Genomic DNA, 24,431 nt, shown 5'->3' with positions numbered 1-24,431 from the left:
GAGGTCTCTGTCCCTTATCTCCGAAGAGACAGGCTCAGACAGAGCGCACCTGTCAGAGCCTTACTGAAAGCATCAAACCGAAACCACCCGAGGCTCGCCCAGCCTGTCCTCTCCAGGCCTGGGGGCTCCTTGGCGACTCCCTGTGGGAGTGGGTGTGGGCGCCCCGCGGGTATATAATGTCACCTCGGAGGGAGCAGCAGAGGCAGCCAGGGGAGGACGAGCAGGTACCCAGCGCCTTCACAAGAGGAGACCGAGAGCGCCCTCTGCAGGACAGCAGCGGCAGCACCTGACTCTGCACAGCTGGAGAGGGAGCATCTGCAACAGGGACGGGAAACACAGAGGTGAGCGGGCTCACAGGGGCCAAGGGAGGGCCGGCTCGGCTCGGCTCGGCTCGCCAAGTGCGAGCCGAGCCCTGAACATGCGTGCGCTGGCAAACATGATAAAGCCTCTTCAGGACTCAAGAAGGTTCTGACAGGTGGACGCGCAGACAAAAATAAGTGCCATTCTAGCTCGGCTCTGAGGAATACTTGTTAAGAGGGGAAGAAGCTTTTAAACAAGCATTAGTAAACCCAGAGGCAGGACGCTCTCCATGTAAACCCTGCACACGCCCAGCGACACTGTGTCTATTCAACCAAACACAGTGGGTGTGTGTAACTGGTGCTCGGACCTCCTGCGCTGAAAGGGCCTTATTCAGCGATAATGAAGAAAGAGCAGTTTTGTTGAATTGAAACATTTCCCTAAGATTACCTGATTTAGGCGAAAAGCAGATATTTATCCAAGTTTTTAAACTTTCACTTTCGTAAAAATGAGCCACCCAATGGGTATATTATTTGTTTTCCCTTTTTTATGTAAATGTTTTGTTTTGATCTTATTGTGTATTTTCTGCAGTTTTTATTAGAGCTGGGAGAGCTACACATTAACAGGGAGAGCCGAGCCAAGGGTTTGGCTCGGCTCTTAGAGCCCGCGCACCAGCCGAGCACTGAAAATGTTCGCTATGTAAATCATACAGCAAACATCACGTAAAATATGATAAAGTGTCTTCAAAAAAAAAAAAAAAAACCTTGGGGCATATTAGCAAGAACCTCGTTAAAATTATCGCCGTTTTAGCGGCAGTTTCCTGCCGCTAAAACGGCGATAATTTTAACAACGTTCTTGCTAATATGCCCCTATATTTCTTTAACACGTGGAAGTATTGATATTAATACGTCACATTACAGCCCTGCACCAAGAAGTTCCTATTAAAAGGGATAGTTTATTAGAAGTGATGTAGTGAACTAAGAGGGAAGCAACTCGCCATTTAAGATTATTTTAGAGCGTCATTGTAGCCCATTAAATCAAACACAGTAGGTTTTGTACTTCGGGTGTACTGAACTCGCATATCTGAAATTGCTTCCATATCCATAATGAAGAAAGAGGAGTTTTGGTGATACAAAATATTTGCCTAAGATCACAAAATGTAAGTATGGAAACTGCGATTTATCCAGGTTTTCTGATCTCATTTTGTACAAATCAGCGACTCCACGGGTATCTATTTGTCTTTGCTTTTGAAGTTAACGCATAAAAATGCCCCGAAGGTATTGGAGCGCTTCACATCAACAATAGCGCCGTCACACAATGTACAGTAGTTGCTTTCTAGGCACTGGAAGATCTAAGGATTTGACTGGAATCACTGAATGTTGAGTCGACGCTGAGACTCACACCTGGCAGGCCAGCTTTCAAAGCCGGCAGCTGTGGCCGTAACGCCACACCCTGTCTGGAGGGTTAGGTTTTTGTTAGGTCTATTTTTATTTGCATAGTTAATTAAAACCATTGCATCACAGATTTCAAAGATTCTTAAAACATCATTATAAAAACACTTTGAATTATTCGTGCAGTAGAAAGTTTCTTTGAATCAATAAGAGAATCAGCAAAGCAGGATAAATCACGTTTTAGGGAGGACGGCGAGCAAAAACCGCATGAAAACTTGCCTCACTATGGACTCCAAGTCGTAAGAGGCTGAGCTTGAGCCAGGTACATTACACCGGTCACTCATTAGGTCTCGCCTAGACAGCACATGTGCTGTCTCTGCGAGACATGTTGTTGCACACACTGGGCTTACAGCCCACCCATGACTTACCATTTGTTAGATTCAATGTCGCTCTTATTTCTTTTGTCCTCGTTTGTCAAAGCATGCAGGCATCACGTCCTCTTCTTGTGTTTGGCCTTTCCATGGAGCATCGACCGAGTGCTTATGTTCATCCACTACTCCCGTTTTTGAAGCTGCTTTTTTCTTTGTGGTCAAGCACTCCAGGTGAGATCGCGTGTTTCAGTCCGTCTCCCATCCATGTAGCTTCTATTCACTTCAATGCCTCTAATCTGTACACTACGCCACTGCACTCTACACCACTGGACTTTATTCAACACCACTGCACTCTGTGCCGCTGCACTCTACATCACTGCAGTCTATGTCACTGCGCTCTACTGTGCACCACTCTATTGAACGCAACTACAATCAATGACACTTTACCCTGCTCCACTCTACTCTACACTACAGCACTCTAAACTTCTCTTCTCTACACTACTCCGCCCTGCACCACTGCACTCTAAACCGCTCTGCTCTTCTCTACACTACTCTGCCCTGCACCACTGCATTCTATATCAATGCACTCTGCACCACTGGACTCTATTCTGTATCACTCTACACCACTCCACTTTATGCCACTGTACTCTACAACACTCTACTCTGCTCTGTGACACTGCACTCTACTCTGCACCACACTGCTTTGCATTACTCCACGCTACTGCACTTTACCCACTGCACTTTATGCCACTGCACTCTACGACACTCTACTATGCACCACTGTACATTTATGCCACTGCACTCTGCGCCAGGCACTGCACTCTATGCTACTCTTCACCACTGCAATCTAAGCTACTGAGCCACTTCACTTTATGCCAATGCACTTTATGTGACAATTCCCTACTCTAGACCACTGCACTATACGCCAATACACTCTACACTACTCTACTCAACTCCCCATCACTCTACTCCATGCCACTGCACTCTACACTCTACTGTACACTACAGCACTCTAGAGTGCAGTGGAACACTCAATTCTACATCACTGCACTCTACACCACTGCAGTCTTTGCCAGTGCAATATATCTCACTATACTGTGCACCAATGTATTCTACGCCACCTATTGTACTCTGCACCACTTCACACCATGCCACTGCTCTCTATGCTATTCAAAACGACTCCGCACCACTCTATTCTAAGCAACTGCACTCTACACCACTGTACTCTACACCACTGCACTCTACATCACTCTCCTCTGTACCACTGCACTCTACGCACTGCATTCTAGGCCACTCTACTCTGCACCACTGCACTCTATGCCACTCAATTCTGCACCCCTCTACTCTATGGCGCTGCACTCTACACCACTACACTCCACTCTTCACAACTCTGTGCTACTCAACTCTGTGCCACTGCACTGTACACCACTGCAATCTATGCCACAGCAATTTACACCACTCTACTCTGTGCCACTGCACTCTACTGAGCTACGCACAACTGTGCCTATGCCACTCTCTTGTATTACACTGCACTCTATATAATGCCGCCAGGTTATGGAACTCCCTTCCCCTCCAGATCCGTCTCGAGGCTCACCATCGGACCTTCAGAAAACAAATTAAAACCTTATTGTTTCCCTAATGAATGGCGTTCGAAGTTTTGAATGTATTGCTATCAGCGCTGGGATGCCTTCGGGTAGCCACGCGCTTAAGTCATGCTGATTCATTCATTCATTCACTCTATGCTACTGCACTCTACATGACTGCACTCTACAACACTGCACTGTATGCCACTTGGCTCTACTCTACACTACTAAACTTGATGTCAGTGCAGTCTCTGCAACTCTACTCTATGCCACTCTACTCTACTCTGACCCCTCTAATCTCTGCCACTGCACTCTACGCCCCTCTACTCTACCCCTAGTTCTCCGGTGCTTCTGCAGCGCCCTGCTCCCTCCTCGTTTTTCTGATTGCTTTCTCCTACTTTTGCCTTGTTTTTTACTTTTCCCCCTTCCTATCCCCTGTTTCTGAGTGCTTGTACTGCTCTCTCCTTCCTCCCCATTAGTCTGAGTGCCGTTCCTGCTTTTGCCTAATTTTTACTGCTTTCTCCTTCCTTTCACCTGTTTTTCTGAGTGTTTTTCCTGCTTTTGCCTAATTTCTTTCTGCTTTCTCCTTCCTTTCCCCACATTTTTCTGAGAGGTTTTACTGCTTTTCCCTCGTTTTTCACCTCTTACCTTGTTTTTCCCCCTCATTTGTGGCTCCCGCTTGCTGACAATTTTCCCACCTCCTGCCTAGCCCCGCCCACCCCTCCCAACAAGCCCCCCTCCTACCAGGACCTACCTAAGGGAATACGCAGTGCACCCCGTTTGAGCCGGCGCCAGGAACTAGCTCTCCCGGGCTCTTGCACCGTCCTGCTTCCTCCCCCTTTTTCTGGGTGCTTTTTCTGCTTTCTCCTACTGTTTTTGCCTCGTTTTTACTGCTTTCTCCTTCCTCCACCCACCCTCAGTGCCCCTCCCTCCTCCAGGACCTACTCGATGGTGGCCGCAAGGCGACCCCATTGACAGCCTTGCTGCTGCACTGTCCTGCTTCCACCCCATTTGTCTGAGTGCTTTCGCCTGCTTTTGCCTCGTTTTATTTTTACTTTTTTGTACTTCCTTCCCCCATACCTAATTTTTTACTGCTTTCTCCTTCCTCACCCACTTTTTTCTTCTGCTTTTGCCTCCTCACTTTTCACAACTTTCTCCGCAATGCATCTAGCAAATCCAGTGCTTTCAGACTTTCACTGGTGATTTGCCCCGTTTTATAAATATTGATTGATTGATTAATTGACTTTACTCTGCATCACTGTACTTTATGCCACTGCAATCTATGCCACTCTACACTACTTTGCACCTCTCTACTCTACTCTGCACCTCTCTACTCTAATCTACACCTCTTTACTCTACTCTGCACCTCTCTACTCTACTCTGCACCTCTCTACTCTAATCTACACCTCTTTACTCTACTCTGCACCTCTCTACTCTAATCTACACCTCTTTACTCTACTCTGCACCTCTCTACTCTACTCTGCACCTCTCTACTCTAATCTACACCTCTTTACTCTACTCTGCACCTCTCTACTCTAATCTACACCTCTTTACTCTACTCTGCACCTCTCTACTCTACTCTGCACTTCTCTACTCTAATCTACACCTCTTTATTCTACTCTGCACCTCTCTACTCTACTCTGCACCTCTCTACTCTAATCTACACCTCTTTACTCTACTCTGCACCTCTCTACTCTAATCTACACCTCTTTACTCTACTCTGCACCTCTCTACTCTACTCTGCACCTCTCTATTCTATGCAACTGCCCTCTACTGTGCACCACTCTACTCTATCCCAACTCACTCTACATCACTCTTCTCTGTGCCACAGCACTCTAATCTACTTTCCTCTGTGCCCCTGCGCTCTACACCTCTCTACTCTATGTCACTGCACTCTATGCCACTGCGCTCTATGCTACTGCACTCTACTGTGCACCACTCTACTCTATTCCACTGCACTGTATGCCACTGCACTCTACACCACCCTCCTCGACTTTACTCCACTCTACTCTGAACCACTCTACTCTACGTCACTGAGCTCTGCGGCACCCTACTCTACTCTGCACTACTCTTCTCTATGCTACTGCTCTCTATGCCACTGATCTCTATGCCACTCAACTCTACACCACCCTACTCTATGCCACTGCACTCTATGCCCCCTACTGTACTCTGCACCTCTGCACTCTACACCAATACACTCTATTCCACTGCACTCTATGCCTCTCTAATCTACTCTGCATCATGTTCCTCTATACCACTGCCCTCTACCCCACTGCACTCTATGTCACTACACTCTACTCTGCACCACTGTGCATTACTTTGCACCACTCTACTCGATGCCACTGCACTCTACTCCACTCTAATCTACTCTGCACCACTCTTCTTTATGCCACTGCCCTCTACTATGCACCACTCTACACCACTGCACTTTAAGCCACTGCACTCTGCAACAATCTACTCTACACCAGTCTATTCTACACCGCAAACTATGCCACTGCACTTTTCACCACTTTTCTCCGCACCACTCCATGCCACTGTAGTTTATGAGACTGCAATTTATGCCATTGCACTCTGCAACACTCTACTCTGCACAATTCTACTCTGTGCCAATGCACTCTCTGCCAGGCTACTCTAGGCCACAGTACTCTACTCTGCACCACTGCACTTTATGCCAATGCACTTTAAACAACAGCACTCTACTCTAAGCCGCTGTACTCTTTTGCCAATGCACTTGATGTCACTCCACTCTATGCCACTGTACTATGCACCACTCTACTCCACTTCACTCTACTCCACTGCACTCTATACTCTACTCTCCACCACTGCACTCTACAATATAAAGTGCATTGACACACTTTACTCTGTGCCACTGCACTCTACACCACTGCACTCAATGCCAGTGCACTATATGCCACTCTACTCTGCACCAAAGCACTCTACACCACTCTACTGTACTCTTTACCACTGAACTCTACAACGCTGCACTTTATGGACCTGCATTCTATGCCACTGCACTCTACTCTGCACCAAGCTACTCTATGCCACTGCAATCTTCACCACTCTACTCTGTGCCACTGTAATTTATGCCACTGCTTTCTCCTTCCTTTCCTCCTGTTTCTCCTCCTTTTCCATCATTTGTCACTGCCTCTACTTGTTTTTCCTTCCTCTGCTGCTCCCACCTTCCACCTGTTTCCCCCCAGCACCACCCACTGCCTCCTAGCACCCCTCCCTCCTCGCAGAACCTACTTGATGGAGGCAGCAGCGCGACCCCAATGAGCAGGCTCCAGGCCTGCTCTCACATGCTCCTGCACCGTCCTGCTTCCTCCCTGTTTTTCTGACTGCTTTCTCCTGTCTTATTTTTAGGTCGAGCACTCGTGACCTCTTGTATATACTTTAGTATATACTTATTATATACTTATATGTGTATGTACTATGTGGGCTCTGGAGCTTAGCCCTTGGACTAGTCTGCTTCAGCTAGGGACTTTTTCTGTTCAACTGCCTCTATTTAACTGTCTTGATAGAAAATGACCAGCAGAGGTCAGTAAAATACTAGAATTGCTTTTTGCTGAGAGAATTTCTTTTTTTCTTTTTCTTTTTCTGGTACCTGCCTCTATTTAAATGTCTTGATAGAAAATGACCAGCAGAGGTCAGTAAAATACCAGAATCACTTTAGCATTATCTAGATTCCAGTCCATAGAAATTGTCTTCCACGAGGACCTGTGGGCAATATTTTTTTCAAATCTTGTATTTTCAGTGATATGACCACTGAAGGCCATGATTTTAAATTAAAAACAGAGATGTGGACTAAACGGTTTCCCTCAGAAAGGCAATATTTTTCATCATGTGTTCCCATTCCTGGCGTGTCACGCAGTTTGGTGCCTACTTTCCCTCCATGTTAAAGAATAGTAGATGTTTCAACACCCAGGCTAATGTGCTTCATAGCTAAATGCATATAAGGTCTCAAAGGCGAGACCAATTGCATTGCAAATGCTTGTTTTACTGCTTTCTACTTCCTTTCCCCATTTTTCTGAGTGCTTTGTCCTGCTTTTGCCTAATTTTTACTGCTTTCTTTTTACGCTCCCCTTTTTTCTGAGTGCTTTCTTCTGCTATTGCCTCGTTTTCACTGCTTTCTCTGCAAAGCAGCTAGAAACTCCAGATCCTCAAGACCTTTACAGGTGATTTGCCCCACTTTATAAATACTGATTGATTGATTGATTGGCTTTACTCCGCACCACTCTGATGTATGCCACTGCAATCTATGCTAGTCTACTCTGCTTCACTCTACTCTATGCCACTCTACTTTGGGTCACTGCATTATATGCCATTATATTCTGCACCACTCTACTCTACGCCACTGCACTCTACTCTGCACCACTGCACTCTACTCTGCACCACTGCACTCTACTCTGCACCACTGCACTCTATGCCATTGCACTCTATGCCACTCTACTCAGCACCACATTGCTCAATGCCACCCTGCTCCATTGCACTCTTCTCTAGACCACTGCTTCGTACCACTCTACCCTATGCCACTGCACTGTACTTCACTGCACTCTACCCCAGTGAAATATACGCTGCTCAACTCTAAATCACTCTATGCCACTGTACTCTACTCTGCACCACCCTATACCACTGCACTCTACTCTGCACCATTCTACTGTACATCACTGCACTCTATGCCAGGCCACTTTACTCTATACCACTTGCCTCTAAGCCACTACACGCCCCTCTACGCCACTCTACTTTACTCCACCTCCCAGCCGTTCCACCCTGCATGCTCCCTACCCCTCCAGCCTGTCACACTATGGGCTTATTTAGAAAGAATTGATGTAGGGCAGACTCACAAGTCATTTTGCTGCACTGCCTTACACCAATTCGAAAGGGCAGATTTGCACCTTATTTACAAGATACAGTCCATTCCTGTCCTTTCTATCTGAGCTGGCACACCGTTTGCAGTTGAGCGCCAACGCGGCACCTTTGCACTGTGCTGCAAGGGTGACTGTGTTGTCGGCAGGATTGTTTTTGTGCAGGAAGGTTTACCTTCCTGCACAAAAAACAATTACGAGAGGCATTTTCCGTGTTCTATGTGTGCTGTAGAATGCAGCACATGTGGAAAATAGAAAAAAGGAGGATAAATGTAAACATTCCTCCTAGTTATGCCTATTCTAGGGTGCCGCACGGTTGTGGCATTGCCCCAGGTTTAATCGATATTGTAAATCTGGGGCAGCGTCAAAGTCCATGGGTGTTGCGGGTCAACATCCTCTGCAACAGCCATGGAACGCCTCTTTGGCGCAGAGTGAGGCAAGGCATCGACTTATGCTGCTTTGCCTTACTCCATATCTACGAGGCCATGAAAAGCCACGCAAAGTGGCTTTTCGTGGCCTCGTAGATATGCGTCTGCATACTGCGCCTCTGGAGTGTCACAAAAGTGACAATCTGGCAGCACAAATGTGCCCCAAGGGGCTTGGAAATAAACCCCCATATCTGTAGCCACCAAGGGGTCAGTCCACGCTGCCCCACCCTCCCGTGCACCCCACCAGCTCTCGCACCCCTCCAGCCTGTCTCACATCACGATGCTCTTGCTGGCTCAGCTCATTTACACAAGGCCTGTGTCACCAGAGCATCACTTTTTATGAAGCTCCAGTGGTGCAGGACACTCCATGATATCTATGAGGCGACGCAAAGCCACCCTGCGTGGCTTTGCAAGGCCTCGTCGATAGGGAGTAAGGCAAGGCAGGGCAAAGAGCCACCTTGCCTTAATCTACATCAAGGAGGCGTCCCATGGGCGTCGCGGTGTGTTTTCCGATGCAACACCCATGGATTCAAACACAGTCCCAGATTTACAAGGATCTGCAAACCTAGGAATGCATCGGAATCGTGCGCCTCCCAGGAGCGGCGTCTGCAGCACACATAGAAACAGGAAAACGCCGCCATTGATTGCATTTGTGCAGGAAGGTGCCCCTTTCTGCACAAAAACAATTGTGTCAACAACACAGACACCCTTGCACCGTGGTTCAAGGGTGCCTGCGCGAGGCACTTCTTTGTGCACCGGCGTAGGCAGAAAAAACAGGAATGTACTGGATTTCATTATTACAGCACATTCCCGTACTGTCTTTTTGACGCAGGGCAGCGTTTGTTCCAGGACCGCAGAGACAAGATACCGGCTTTCTAACAGAATCATGATCTTGACCTTCGCAACACCAGACCCTTGCCTTGAAAAAGCCCACGGCCTATAGGCCACCAGGGCGAAACACATGTCGGCTGTTCTTTATCCACAGATATAACATGAAATAAAAACTACGCACATAAAACTTTCAAAGAACGTTTGTATTTCATTTTCGGATTACTGCTGACAAAACGTGAGGGCACAGTCCTCCACTTTTGCTCTCTACTTACCCTTACAATGGCTCTTGGGTGAAGCCTTTCACGAGGAATGTGCCACAACACAATTGGGCCCTGACAATTGTAGCACCGAGGCCCAGAAATTTCCACCCAAACTTGTATGCACAGCGCAGCAAGAAGCCTTGCGGCACTACCCTGCAGCAAAAAGTTGTGAATGAGGCACTTACAGTCAAGCCAAGTGGCCCTTCCCTTACATTTCCTGGCTGGTCCACCACTAACTGCCACATCCTGCTAAGCAGCTCGCATCTGCAAAGCTTCTAAAGAGAAGACGACACTGCAGGCGACAACCAGCGCTAAGAGGCCAAGTAAATAGGGAACCCGGCACTAAGCAAAGCAGATACAATAAAAAGCGCCTTGAGGCAAGTCCGCTTCTGTCAGTGGGTGATCTTTAGGTCCTGCAGTTCTATTCTTTTAGTTATGAGGTTGGGACTGGCTTAGCTGGGGGGGGACCTTTTGTCGAGCTGCTAAAGGCTACTATACTATACGCCAGGATACTATACTTTTTAGTAACAGAGCGCGCTACAAAAGCCTCTATAATATAATAATATTTGACGGTGGGGGTGGATACAGGACCAACAGGTTCTACGAGAGGACCCGGTTGTCCAGGGTGGGGCACAGAAAGAGCCCTCACAAATGTCAAACTGTAGTAACTTTAAACAAACCTTTATTTGGTGCTGTTTGTTTAAAAGACTCAGCAGTGACGTTGCAGCAGGTGTCATGATAGACGAGTCAGCAGTGTGTGCTGGGAGAGTGAGGGCATCAGGGGCGGGGCATCTGGCCTCTCTCATGGGGCTGGGTATGGGTCAGTCGCACCTGGCCTCTCCCTAGGGCTTGGCGGGGCCTTGCACCTGGCCTCTCGCGGAGGGTGAGGACGGACAGTGTGGGAATGACACACCTGGCCTCTCTCATGGGGCTGGGTATGGGTCCGTCGCACCTGGCCTCTCTCATGGGGCTGGGTATGGGTCAGTCGCACCTGGCCTCTCCCTAGGGCTTGGCGGGGCCTCGCACCTGGCCTCTCGCGGAGGGTGAGGACGGACAGTGTGGGAATGACACACCTGGCCTCTCTGAGGGGAGTGTGGGGATGACACCCTAGCCTTTAAAGGGGGGGTGGGGGCTGACTCACATGGCCCCTCTCAAAGAACCGAGAGCATGGGACTCACACAGATTGGACCAGTGCTTTAAAAGCAAATATAGAAGTGCCGGCACTCACGAACTGGAGTCCCCGTTTGCTGCTAAGAAGTCAATCAATCGATCAGGATTTGAAGATCACGGCTGCTTCACCTGTGAGGGTCTTGAGGCGCTGCCTGTTGTCCCATGGGTTGAATGTCCATGTCTTGAGGTCTGTCCTGGATTGCTGGAGTGATGGTGAGGCTCTGAGATGCAGGGGGAGGTCATTCCAGGTCTTGGTTCGCCAGAAGGAGCGGCCTCTGCTGTTTGTCCAGAGGATGCGATGAGTGGCGGCTGCGGAGAGGGATCCAGGTCTGAGTTTCCTGGTGGGCTGGTGAAAGTTCACACGTTGGTTCAGGTACACGGGTCCTTCGTGTGTAATGCCTTGTATGCGTGGTTGAGTAGCTTATACAAGCATCTCATCATGAAAGGTACTCTCGCATTGAATGTATTGCAGCAGTGCTGAGAAGTGCAGGTACTCTGCCTTCCAAATTAAAGACATGCAGGTACTCAGTACCAGACAGTACCTGTCCATTTAAAGCACTTATCTGGCCTCTCTGAAGGGCTTTGAGTGTGGGTCTGACACATATGGCTTCCCTCAAGGAGCTGGGAGTGGGGGGTGTCACACCTGGCCTCTCGCAAGAGGGTGGACTGTGTGGGGCTGGCCCACCTGGCCTCTCTGAAGGGAGTGTGGGACTGACACAGCGCCTCTCTGAATGACGGGGGGCAGTCACATACCTGGCCTCTCACATGGGGGTGAGGGTAGGCAGAGTGGCGCTGACACACCTGGCCTCTCTCTAAGGGCTGAGAATGTGGAGCACAAACACCTGGCCTCTCTGAAGGTAGTGGGTGTATGGGGCAGACACACTTGGCCTCTCGGAAGGAAGTGGGCATGTGGGGCTGACACACCTGGCCTCTCTGAAGGGAGTGGGCATGTGGGGCTGACACCTTGGCTTAACGCAGCGCTCCGCCACTTCCAAAACGCAGGGCTTCACCATATGTTCAAGGATACTTCACTTCACTGTGGTGGAATATGTGCTCTCAGCATCACTCAGGGTATGTGACGTGAATCCTTTCATTCTCTGGTATTCACCTTCGGCCTTCCTCAAATCTGCGCACAATTCTCATATGAACTGGGATTGGTAGGAAAGATTGTTTTGCCCTGTGGATTAAATAGCTTGAATATAACAGCACTACAGTGCATTTTTGATATCCATAAGGCTTATTGACACTCCAGCGACCACGCAAATATTACACCTTTCTTCATCAACACTCGCAGAGGTTGAGTTCAGTCAGAGAAATGGTCGACTATGTCAACTGAAGAAGGTGCCCTTTCAATAGCTGTCGCTAGTTTTTGGTTCAGCTTTACCCCATTACAAGATCATATGTGGCTAAGATATTTCACCTTCTTCACACAAAACCTACGTTTGTCGTAACCCACAGTGGGACCTGTATATTCCAAATTTGCAAGCGTTTTCCATAATACTTTGTCATGCTTTAACTTATTTGAGCCCCACACAATGATATTGATTTGGAAAAATAGGACATCCTCCAGATCACCCAACAACTTTTTTTTAATGTGTTGTAAAGCTACAGAAACAGAGGCTAGACCAAAGGGCAAACACGCAAAATGAGATACACATTCAGGGGTAACAAGTAAGGTGAGGTGCTAAGACTTAGGGTGTAACTGTACCACATGATAGGCCCACCATATATCTAATAAAGAGAAATACTCAGCACTTTTCACACACATCAACTTTTCAGGAAAGTGCAGAAGCAGGTGACGATCAACCCAATGCTCTTAAATCAACAAGCAAGCTAATTTTTCCATTGGCCTTCTTGGCAAAAACAATGGGCTAAAGCCATTCCCAGAGAGCCAAAGAAGCACTACTTACCTTGTGAACATTAGGTGACACATTATTTTGTGAAACAATGTGGTGATCAAATGACTTCAAACAGCCCAGCTGCTTTGAAAACAACTTCTAAAACTCATGCCCCCATTTTCTCGCTTCATCTTCCTGTGTATGTAATACGTTTACAGGAAGATTGAGGTCAAGTATCATACCGAGGGCATATTGCTCCCTCCAGCCCAGCAAGGTTTTGCCCCTGTAGACCACATACACCTCACCAAACATTCTTTTGTGACCTTGCACGCTAGCTCAGCCCAGAAGTGACCTACGATAGGAGGTTTAACACCACAGTGTCCCTCTGTACAATAGCAGCTAATAAGCTAATTTCTCCCTTTTTTCAAAAATCATTTTGTCACACATCTTGCGCAGACTCTTCGGAGGATGTTGAGGCTTATTCACGGTACCCACTTCTTGCACAGCATCACTGTCTTCCTCATTGATCTTTTATTTTTTTTGCAGAGTTTTATATAGCGCAAACTTGCCCCGAACCAGACCGGGTATCAGAGCGCTTTACATAGCACCAGTTACGTTACATGAGGACACAGATTCATTTTTTGCGGGGACGGGGAGATTAAGTGATTTGCCCAGAATCACAGGAGGTTTAGCGACATTACCGAGACTCGAACCCGATTCCCCAGGTCCGAGGTCGAGCGCCCTAGCTATTAGGCTAACTCCTCTCCCCTTTTTTGCAGTCAAAAGAGTAAACATTAGCAAATGACTACTTCTGTCCATTTGAAGAAAGTTCAACAGGTCTAGAGTCATCATTTTTCATCAAAAAATAGATTTTTTGGACTCTAGAAAAAAATCATTAAAAAGGCCAATTGGATTGTGCCTTCTGTTGAATAACCACTTTTTAAGGGCTCACAGTAACCAAAATTGCAATTTTAACAGACTTTTCCTCCTACTCAGAAGCTTCTATTTCGACCAATTTCAGGCAGGAAAATGACTCTAAACACAATTATTTAAGTTATAAAAATGATAATTCACATGCACACCAGGGTTCTCCTTTGCAAACCCCTGTAAATTGTCCTAACTTTGTGCACGTAAAAATATTTTTTTCCAGAGTTTTATATAGCGTGAACTAGACCCGAATGTATCAGAGCGCTTAACATGAGCACCAGTTGTGCTCCAGGCGGACATATTAATTTTTGTTCGGCATGGGGAGATTAAGTGATTTGCCCAGAAACACAGGATGTTGAGCGTCTCTGCTGCGACTCGAACCCGATCCCCCTTAACATGAGCACCAGTTGTGCTCCAGGCGGACATATTAATTTTTGTTCGGCATGGGGAGATTAAGTGATTTGCCCAGAAACACAGGATGTTGAGCGTCTCTGCTGCGACTCGAACCCGATCCCCCAGCTTCAAGGTTGACCGTTCTACCCGCTGAATAATAACGACAAACAAGCACTGGCGTTGCCAATAGGTCTCGCAGTAGGAAAGTTGGAGCTATTGGTTTTGTAAATGACAAAGCCCTTTATGTTTTAAAAATGATAAAAAAATAAAAGGCATTGTTATTTGCAATTGTAATGGCTCCAACTTTCCTACTGCGATACCTATTGGCAACGTGAGTGGTGTTGCGTGTGTGAGTGGCTTTGTGTGTGTGAGTGGCGTTGCGTGTGTGAGTGGCGTTGTGTGTGTGAGTGGCATTGCCTGTGTGAGTGGCGTTGCGTGTGTGAGTGGTGTTGCATGTGTGAGTGGCGTTGCATGTGTGACTTGCGTTGTATGTGTGAGTGGCGTTGCATGTGTGAGTGGCGTTGCATGTGTGAGTGGCGTTGCATTTTTTATTGGTGTTGCATGTGTGAGTTCCGTGTCATGTGTGAGTGGCGTTGCATGTGTGTGTTGCGTGCGTGTGCGAGTAGTGTTGCGTGGATGAGTGTTGTTGCGTGGATGAGTGGTGTTGCGTGGATGAGTGGCATTTCGTGTGTGAGTGGCGTTGCGTGAGTGAGTTACGTTGCTTTGAGTGAGTTGCGTTGCATGTGTGAGTGGCGTTGCATGTGTCAGTGGCGTATCATGTGTGAGTGGCGTTGCATGTGTGAGTGGTGTTGCATGTCTGAGTGGTGTTGCGTGGGTGCGTTGCGTTGCATGTGTGAGTGGCGTTGCATGTGTGAGTGGCGTTGCCTGTGTGAGTGGCGTTGCCTGTGTAAGTGGCGTTGCGTGTGTGAGTTGCGTTGTGTGTGTGCATGGCGTTGCGTGTGTGAGTGTAGTTGCGTGTGTGAGTGGTGTTGCTTGTGTGAGTGGCGTTGCTTGTGTGAGTGGTGTTTCTTGTGTGAGTGGTGTTGCGTGTGTGAGTGACGTTGCGTGTGTGCGTGGCGTTGCGTGTGTGAGTGGAGTTGCGTGTGTGAGTGGGCTTGCGTGTGTGAGTGGTGTTGCGTGTGTGAGTGCCGTTGCGTGTGTGACTTACGTAGTGTGTGTGAGTGGTGTAGCGTGTGTGACTTGCGTTGCGTGTGTGACTTACGTTGTGTGTGTGCGTGGCGTTGCGTGTGTGAGTGTCGTTGCGTGTGTGAGTGGCGTTGCGTGTGTGCGTGGCGTTGCGTGTGTGCATGGCGTTGCGTGTGTGACTGGCGTTGCGTGTGTGAGTGGCGTTGCATGTGTGAGTGGCGTTGCATGTGTGAGTGTCGTTGCATGTGTGAGTGGCGTTGCATGTGTGAGTGGCGTTGCATGTGTGTGTGGCGTTGCATGTGTGTGTGGCGTTGCATGTAATGCTGGATTATTTGTGAGTGGTGCTGTCCTGTTGCAGAGATGTTGATGTGTTGGTGCTGAGTGTTGTTTGTGTTTTGCATAGTTGAGTAGTTGTGTTTTTGTGATGGTGTGTATTAATAGTTTTGTATATATGTTTGTTATGTAGTGTATTATATGTTGTTGCGTTATGCTTTGTGTTTGTTGTTTTATAGCAATTGTAAGATTTGATGTGTGAGTGTTATTGTGTTGCATGTATGTATTTTATTCTAACATGTCTTTGTATGTATTTATTTTTAAGTATGTGTTATGTGTTGTAATGTTTTTTGTTTTAACGTTGTGTATGAAGTGTTATTGAAATAAAAATGGCGGGCGCTATGTGTTTCCTTTACGTGAATTACGTTAAGTGTTTAGCGTTCTAGTCTTTTTTGTGTATTCTGAATGTGTTTGATGTATGACGTAATCCTTAGCCAATCGCAGGGCTACGTTTGGTGACGTAGCGTTGCGTTTGAGGTGCGTTAATTGGGAAATCCTCAGTTGTTCGGGAACTTTCGTGGGGGAAAGGCGTGTTGTTGTTCCTGTCTTCTTCCGGCGTCGTTTGACAGGTAGGTTTTTTTTTTACAACTATTTAATGTATGATGTGAAAGTATTATAGACTATGTAGAGATGTATTTCATTAATTTTTACAGTTTATTATTAATGTTATACTTTTGTGTATCGCAACATTGTTTACGTTATCGTATGTATATTATTAAATATGTATTGAACTTTCTAAATTGTGAATGTGAAATGTTGTAATGTAATTTTATGTAATGTATAGTAATGTATTGATTTTAAGGTATAGTCAAAGTGTGTATTTTATGCATTTATTGATTTTGTGTACTTTTTTGTTTTTGCTAATAGTATTTCCCTTTGTTTCCGAGTTGTTAATTATTAATAATGTAATGTATTAAAGTATTGTCATGCTTCGATAGAATCGGTATATATTAAGTAGGTGTTGGGTTATTATTTCAGGTATCGTATGTACAGTATTGGTCTTGTATTGTTAATAACATGAGTGTATTACTTTTGTCCCTTTTTTCAAGTGCATATTTTGGGTGTAAATTGATTTTGTTTATTGGCGTATGTACAGGAATGGTATTTTAATTGTAATTTACAAGAGTTTTTTATGTGTTAGCAAGATCTTATTGTGTAGGTGTTATTTTTGCTGTGTTATTTAGTCCATTATTACATGAATGCATTGTATTGTTTATTATTTATTGAAATGTGGTGTAATGCTATTATTGTATAGATGTAGTTGTTAATTTGTGATTTATATAGATAGTTAGATAGGAATATTGAGGGCGAGAGCTAACAACACATGCAGCATCACTTTCCAGCAGCCTAGCAACACTTAGCAACACAGCCGCATTAATTTTTAAACATTAGTATCATTGTGGTGTTGTTGTTTTGTCCATGTGGTGATGGAGAGTGGTGTTGTGATGGTTCTGAGTACTGTTGTATTTTGGAGTGTTGGTGTGGTGCTGTGTAGTGTTAATGTGGTGTTTGCGAGTGATGATGTGGTCCTTGAGAGTGGTGTTGTGGTGTTATTGGTTGTTGTTGTGGTGTTGCTGAGCGATGTTGTAGTGTTGCAGTGTGACAATGTTAATGTGCTGAGTGTTGTTGTGTTGGTGCATTGTGTTAATGTGTTGTTGCGGAGTGAAAATGTTGTGTTGAATCGTGGTGTTGAGGTGGTGGTTAGTAGTGTTGTTGTGTTGTTGAGTTGTGCTCTTTTGATGCTGTTTGATGCTGTTTTGGTGTAGGTTGTTCCTGTTGTTGTGCACTTAGCACCTCCGAAACACTTCGTGCAACAGCAGCATGAGTTAGAGCAACACCAGAGTCGCGTGTTTTTGTGATTGCGCACTTTGTTTGCGTTTTTGATTTTTGCTGGCATAGTTTAATGGTTTATTTTCCCTTACTTTAGTAAGTGCTTTATGTTGTGCATTTGTTTCCTTTAGCTCGCTTTGTCCACTTTTAAATTGTTGTATTATTTTGTGTATTTATGATCTTTGTGAAAGAAATGTTTTATTTTACAATCCCTTTATTCATTTTTGTGTATTAATTGCTGCACTGTCCTTGCGTTGCATTAAGTTTACATTTTTGAATAGCTACAAGTGTGTAATCTGATTAGTACGTATTAAAATAAATGTTGCCTAACGTTATTTATGTGTGGAGTTTGAGGGTGGAGTTGTAGTTGGAGGGTAAAGTTGTAGGGTGGTATAGTAGTTATAGGGTGTAGTTGGAGGGTGGACTTGGACGGTGTGAGTGTGAGGGTGAGTGGATGTGAGTGTTTGGGTGTTTGAGGGTGTGTGACAGTGTGTGAGAGTGATTGAGCGTGACTGTTTTAGTATGAGTGAGGGTGTGAGTGTTGTGAGTGTGTGTGTGAGGATGAGGGGGTGAGGGTAAATGTTGCCTAACGCTATTTATGTTTTTTACGGTGTAGTTGGCGGGTGGATTTGGACGGTGTGAGTGTGAGTGTAAGTGGATGTGAGTGTCTGTGCGTTTGATGTTGTGAGTGAGGCTGAGCGTGTGTTGGTGAGTGATGGTGTGTGAGGGTATGAGTGTGATTGAGGTTGTGAGAGTGTGAGGGTGTAATGTAGGGTGAGGATGAGTGAGGGTGTGTTCGGCTGAGGGTGAGGGTGGGTGAGGGTGTGAGTCATTGTGATGATGCCTATAAGTGATCATTTTTTCTCCGTGAATATTGTACACTTCAAATGTATTAATGTTGTGAAGCGTTTTTTGAGAAAGCTAATCCTGCCCTATGTAATGTTGATTGATGCTGTTGTTAACGCTGAATCAAAAAACAAACACATCAGTAACGTTTTTTATATAATGCATGTCAAAAGTTATTATTTTTTTGTAAGGTACACATCAATTTGCACTGCAAAAGCTTGGCTTGCATTAACATAGATGCGCATTGATTTTGTCTGTGTTTGCTTATTCGAGACAATGTTTACCTCCTTATAAATTTCCTACTACAGATGTGCATTAATTGTGGCAAAGTATAAGTATGAAGCCACCTTTAAAAATTGTATTGTTGTTGTTGTTTAGTTAGAGTGAAATACTTTCTTGTACTTATTAGTGAATTGCAAGTAGGATGTGAGGTCTCGTGCTCTTGTGATTACGCACTTTCTTTGTTTTGTGGATTCTTTCCACCATTGTTTAATGGTTTATTTATTTCCCCTTACTTTAGTGACTGCTTTATGTTGTGAATTTGTGTCCTTTAGAGGTTTTTGTCCCCTTTTAAATTGGTGTATTACTCGCTGTGTATTCAGATGTTTCCCTTTTTTCTTTGTATTTATTTTTTTCTGTAAAAAATGTTATATTTAACAATCCTTTCCTGCGTTTTTATGTATTAATTTGTGCACTGTCCTTGCGAAGCATTAAGTTTTCATTTTTGAATGCCTACAAGTGTGTAATCTGATGTTTTGTTATTGAATTAAATGTTGCCTAATGCTATTTACTTTTGGAGTTGGAGGGTGGATTAGTAGTTGGAGGGTGCATTAGTAGTTGGAGGGTGGATTAGTAGTTGTAGGGTGGAGTTGTAGGGTGGTGTTGTAGGGTGGAGTCGGAGGGTGGACTTGTACGGTGTGAGTGTGAGGGTGAGTGGATGTGAGGGTCAGGGGGTGTGAGGGTGTGTGATGGTGTGTAAGGGCGAATGAGGGTGACTGTGTGAGTATGAGTGAGGGTGTGAGGGTTGTGAGGGTGAGGGGGGTGAGGGTGTCTGAAGGTGAGGGGGTGAGGGTGTCTGAAGATGAGGGTAATGGGGTGTGAGTGTGTGTGATGCTAGGTGTGGGTGAGTGAGGGCGAGTGTTGTGAGGGTGTGAGTGTGTGAAGGTGAGTGAGGGTGTGCAAGTTTTAAGGTTGAGTGTGTGACTGTGGGTGAGGGTGGGTGAGGGTGTGTGAGAGGGTGAGGGGGTGATGTAGAGTGATGGTGTGTGAGGGTGAGTGGGGGAGGGTGAGTGAGGGTGTGTGAGGGTGAGGTTGTTGAGGGTGAGGGTGTGTTGTTGAGTGATGGTGTGTGAGGCTGTGTGTGAGGGTGTGAGTTGGTGTGAGTGAGAGTTGTTGTGATGATGGCTATAAGTGTTTATATTTTCGCAGTGAATATTGTACACTTCAAATGTATTAATGTTGTTATGCGTTGTTTCTGAAGCTAAGAGACCTATGTAATGTTTATTGATGCTGTTGTTAGCGCTGAATCCAAACTCAAAGACATCAGTAATGTTTTTAATATTATACATGTAAAAAAATTTTTTTGGGTAAGGTACACCAAGTTGCACTGCAAAAGCTTTGCTTGCATTAACATAGATGCGCTGTCATTTTGGAGGGTGGAGTTGTAGGGTGGTGTTGTAGGGTGGATTAGGAGGGTGGCCTTGGACGGTGTGAGTGTGATGGTTATTGAATGTGAGGTTCAGGGGGTGTGAGGGTGTGTGATGGTGTGTGAGTGTGAGTGAGGGTGACGGTGTGAGCATGAGTGAGGGTTGTGAGGGTGGACTTGGAAGGTGTGAGGGTGATTGGATGTGATGTTTAGGGGGTGTGAGGGTGTGTGATGGTGTGTGAGGGTGAGTGAGGGTGACGGTGTGAGTATGAGTGTGGGTGATGGGATGAGGGTGTGTGAAGATGAGGGGGTGAGGGTAATGGGATGTGAGAGTGTGTGATGATAGGTGTGGGTGAGTGAAGGTGAGAGTTTGAGGGGGAGTGAGGGTGAGTGTTGTGAGGGTGTGAAGGTGAGTGAGGGTGTCCGAGTTTGAATGTTGAGTGTGTGACTGTGGGTGAGGGTGTGTGAGGGTGAGGGTGTGTGAGGGTGAGGGTGAGTGAGGTGGTTTGTGGCTGAGAGTGTGTGATGTATAGTGAGTGTGAGAGTGTTGTGATGGGTGTGAGTAGATCGTGGGTGTGTGAGTGTAAGTTGTTTGAGGGTGAGGGGGTGTGTGAGTGGAGTTGCATGCGTGAGTGGCGTTGCATGTGTGAGTGGCGTTGCGTGGGTGAGTGGCGTTGCGTGTGTGAGTGGCGTTGCGTGTGTGAGTGGCGTTGCGTGTGTGAGTGGCGTTGCGTGTGTGAGTGGCGTAGTGTGTGTGAGTGGCGTAGTGTGTGTGAGTGGCGTTGCGTGTGTGAGTGGCGTTGCGTGTGTGAGTGGCGTTGCGTGTGTGAGTGGCGTTGCGTGTGTGAGTGGCGTTGCGTGTGTGAGTGGCGTTGCGTGTGTGAGTGGCGTAGTGTGTGTGAGTGGCGTAGTGTGTGTGAGTGGCGTTGCGTGTGTGAGTGGCGTTGTGTGTGTGAGTGGCGTTGCGTGTGTGAGTGGCGTTGCGTGTGTGAGTGGCGTTGCGTGTGTGAGTGGCGTTGCGTGTGTGAGTGGCGTTGCGTGTGTGAGTGGTGTTGCGTGTGTGAGTGGCGTAGTGTGTGTGAGTGGCGTAGTGTGTGTGAGTGGCGTAGTGTGTGTTAGTGGCGTTGCGTGTGTGAGTGGCGTTGCGTGTGTGAGTGGCGTTGCGTGTGTGAGTGGCGTTGCGTGTGTGAGTGGCGTTGCGTGTGTGAGTGGCGTTGCGTGTGTGAGTGGCGTTGCGTGTGTGAGTGGCGTCGCGTGTGTGAGTGGCGTAGTGTGTGTGAGTGGCGTTGTGTGGGTGAGTGGCGTTGCATGTGTGAGTGGCGTTGCGTGTGTGAGTGGCGTTGCGTGGGTGAGTTGTGTTGCGTGTGTGAGTGGTGTTGCTTGGGTGAGTGGCGTTGCATGGATGAGTGGCGTTGCGTGGATGAGTGGGGTTGCGTGGATGAGTATGAGTGGGGTTGCGTGGATGAGTGGCGTTGCGTGTGTGAGTGGTGTTGCTTGGGTGAGTGGCGTTGCGTGGATGATAGTGGGCTTGCGTGGGTGTGAGTGGCGTTGTGTGTCTGTAAGTGTTGCTGTGTGGGTGAAAGTGGCACAGAGCCTTTGATGTGACATTTCAGGTGCAGAGCATGAGATTGATGCAAGGAGCAGGCATGGGAAACAAAACCTTCCCGATGTGAGAGACGATAACGGGTGCATATGCATAGGAGGAGAATACAGGTATATGGCATGTGAAGATATCAGGTGGAAAGATTGGGTAGGGAAGATAATAGGTTCAGGGCTTGCAAGGCATGAGTAGAGTAAAGCATGACAAAATGGTGCAAGGCATGAAAAGAAAGTAATGCCAGGTGTGGAAATTGAGGAGTAAAAATAACGATACGGCATGAGATGTCCAGCAAGAGAATATAAAATGTGTGCCAAATTCAGGTGGCATGGGTAGGTAATGTAGTTCAAACAACTGTGATATAAGTGACATCACAGGCTTTGGTGTGCAAGGCTAGCGAAGGGCCGTCACTGATGTAAGGCTTAGGAAGAGAACATAAAACGTCGAAAACAAGGACAGCGAAGAAGATAGCTGTCTGACCATAGCTTATCCGAAAGTAGCCTTGTTTGCTATGATTACAAGTGCAAAGAATGTCCCGAGAAGGTAGGGAGTGCAAGGCATGATACAGGAAATTATGTGTGCCTTAAACCATGGTAATGTATGCAAACTGATACAAGTTGATCGGCCGGGAAGCGGCCAGGAAACACAAGTACGGCCGGCCACATAATTAGGGGAGGAGAAGCTGCACAGCACACGCTGGGAGAAGCCTTTTGATGTGCTGTGCGGCCGCGATGCTCGCTCTGTGCTGGGGGAGGGGGGAGGGACATTAGGAACAGGACCAGATGGCCATGAAAGTGTATGGGCCAAATGCGCGTGCCTGTACGTGCACTCGAAGAAAACGCCACGGAAAAAAGCGGTGGTTTGACTATCCGATGGAGCACATGAATTCTCCCCCATTTCCCATTGCTTCATTGTTTTGTTTCAAATATTTACGCACAAACAAGAACCCAAAAAAAAAAGCGAGGTCATTGAAACCAAAGCGGTCATTCGTCTGCACGTGATCAGATGACTCAAGGGATCTGTTTTTCATTTGTGGCTCTTTTTGACTGTTATTCAAAGAGACTGGCTCTTTCTGTGCAGTTGGCTCGGCGCTTCGTACATCTGCAGTTAAGAACAAGAACAAGTCGGGTTGGGGCGGGAGAGTGAGAGAGTGGGAGGGAAGAGCTGGAAAAGCCCAGGCTCGGCAGTGCAGCATGGCTGTGATTGCGTAGAGAGAGAGGGGAGGTGCTGGTGTGGGAGGGGGAGGCTGTGATTGCGTGGAGAGAGAGGGGAGGTGCTGGTGTGGGAGGGGGGAGGTGCTGGTGTGGGAAGGGGAGGCTGTGATTGCGTGGAAAGAGAGGGGAGGTGCTGGTGTGGGAGGGGGGAGGTGCTGGTGTGGGAGGGGGAGGCTGTGATTGCGTGGAGAGAAAGGGGAGGTGCTGGTGTGGGAGGGGTGCTGCTAGGGCAAGGCTGTGTTTGCGGGGAGAGAGAGGGGAGGTGCTGGTGTGGGAGGGGGGAGTTGCTGGTGTGGGAGGAGTGCTGCTAGGGCAAGGCTGTGTTTGCGGGGAGAGAGAGGGGAGGTGCTGGTGTGGGAGGGGGGAGTTGCTGGTGTGGGAGGAGTGCTGCTAGGGGAGGAGAAGCCCTGGACGTGAATGCTCGTGCATGTTTGATCACGTGATTCACGTGAACTGCAAGAAAACCGCAGCTGAAAGCCCTTTGGTTTGAAGAGAAAATAGCCGACTTGAATTCTCCCCATTTCCCATTCCTGCGGAATGGTAAAGGCGAGACCTAAAAACGCCACATGCCTCATGATAACATAAATTCTACTGTCATGTTTCATTATCACTCTGCGCTTTGTCACTCCTGTCCCTGTTACTTCGCTAATCTTATTACTGGTTGGTGTCTGCAAGGCATTCACCCCTGTCCACTTTTAAATTCCCTAACATAACGTAATGCATTCTCTATGCGCCAGGAAATGTTCATGAACTTATCCAAAGAAGGATCTTTGAACCCTAACAACTTTTTGCTAATTTTCAAGTTATTAGTCCGGATCATTTACTGATCACAGATAATTACGTCCTGCTGATCTTTAAATTCAGATGAGGTCGCTAGAGTACGCAGGACCGCAACTTGTTGCTCAATTGATTCCCCAGATAGTTGTGCTTGCAAACACGGATTCCTTTCTACCAGTATACTTATTTGGTTCAGAATTTGAATGCTGAGCTCTCAGGGCTCCATCAAACTTTTCATCCGAGATCTCTTCCACATTTGATGTCCTGCCCTTCTCTTTAATCGGCCCTGACAGCCTCGGTAAAGCCTGCCTTCGAAGCCCAAAGTATGCTTCAGTCAGAGGTGTAACACCAGCCTCCAGCATGCGGTGGGACTCTGAGAACCAGGTGGCCTCCATACTGTGTCCCGGCAGAGCTCCTGACTGGGGTAGGAGCGTGGGGTGGGGGGGTAGGAGGGGGTTGATTTTGCAGGAGGGCCGTCCTCATTAGGTTTTGGACTAGGCAGCGCATGCGCTGTCTCGTCAGAGAGATGCTGTATACAGAATAGTGGGGGAAGCTCCGCCCATTTTCCAGCCTTATTTTTTATTGGCTTGAATCATAATTCCTGCATTCTCGTTGGTGCTTGGCTTCTTAATCCCGCCTCCTGGCGGCCATGTCGTCATTTTTATACTTATGAGGCTATCGGCCACTTT

The 24,431-nt window shown here is 47.0% G+C and overlaps 1 protein-coding gene across 1 annotated transcript in view; it reads left to right on the top strand.

Moving 5' to 3' along the window:
* Window positions 1-215: 215 nt before the first annotated feature.
* Window positions 216-24,431, top strand: part of LOC147706583 (cornifelin homolog A-like) — a 41,532-nt gene continuing 17,316 nt past the window's right edge. The window contains exon 1 of the mRNA XM_086929101.1: window positions 216-341. The gene's annotated coding sequence lies outside the window, so the exon portion shown is untranslated. The remainder of the gene's footprint in view (window positions 342-24,431) is intronic.

This window comes from Lissotriton vulgaris, chromosome 7, assembly GCF_964263255.1.
Source record: "Lissotriton vulgaris chromosome 7, aLisVul1.2, whole genome shotgun sequence".
NCBI lineage: Eukaryota > Metazoa > Chordata > Amphibia > Caudata > Salamandridae > Lissotriton > Lissotriton vulgaris.
Note: the sequence above shows the minus strand (reverse complement) of the source record. Positions and strands in the feature narration are given on the sequence as shown.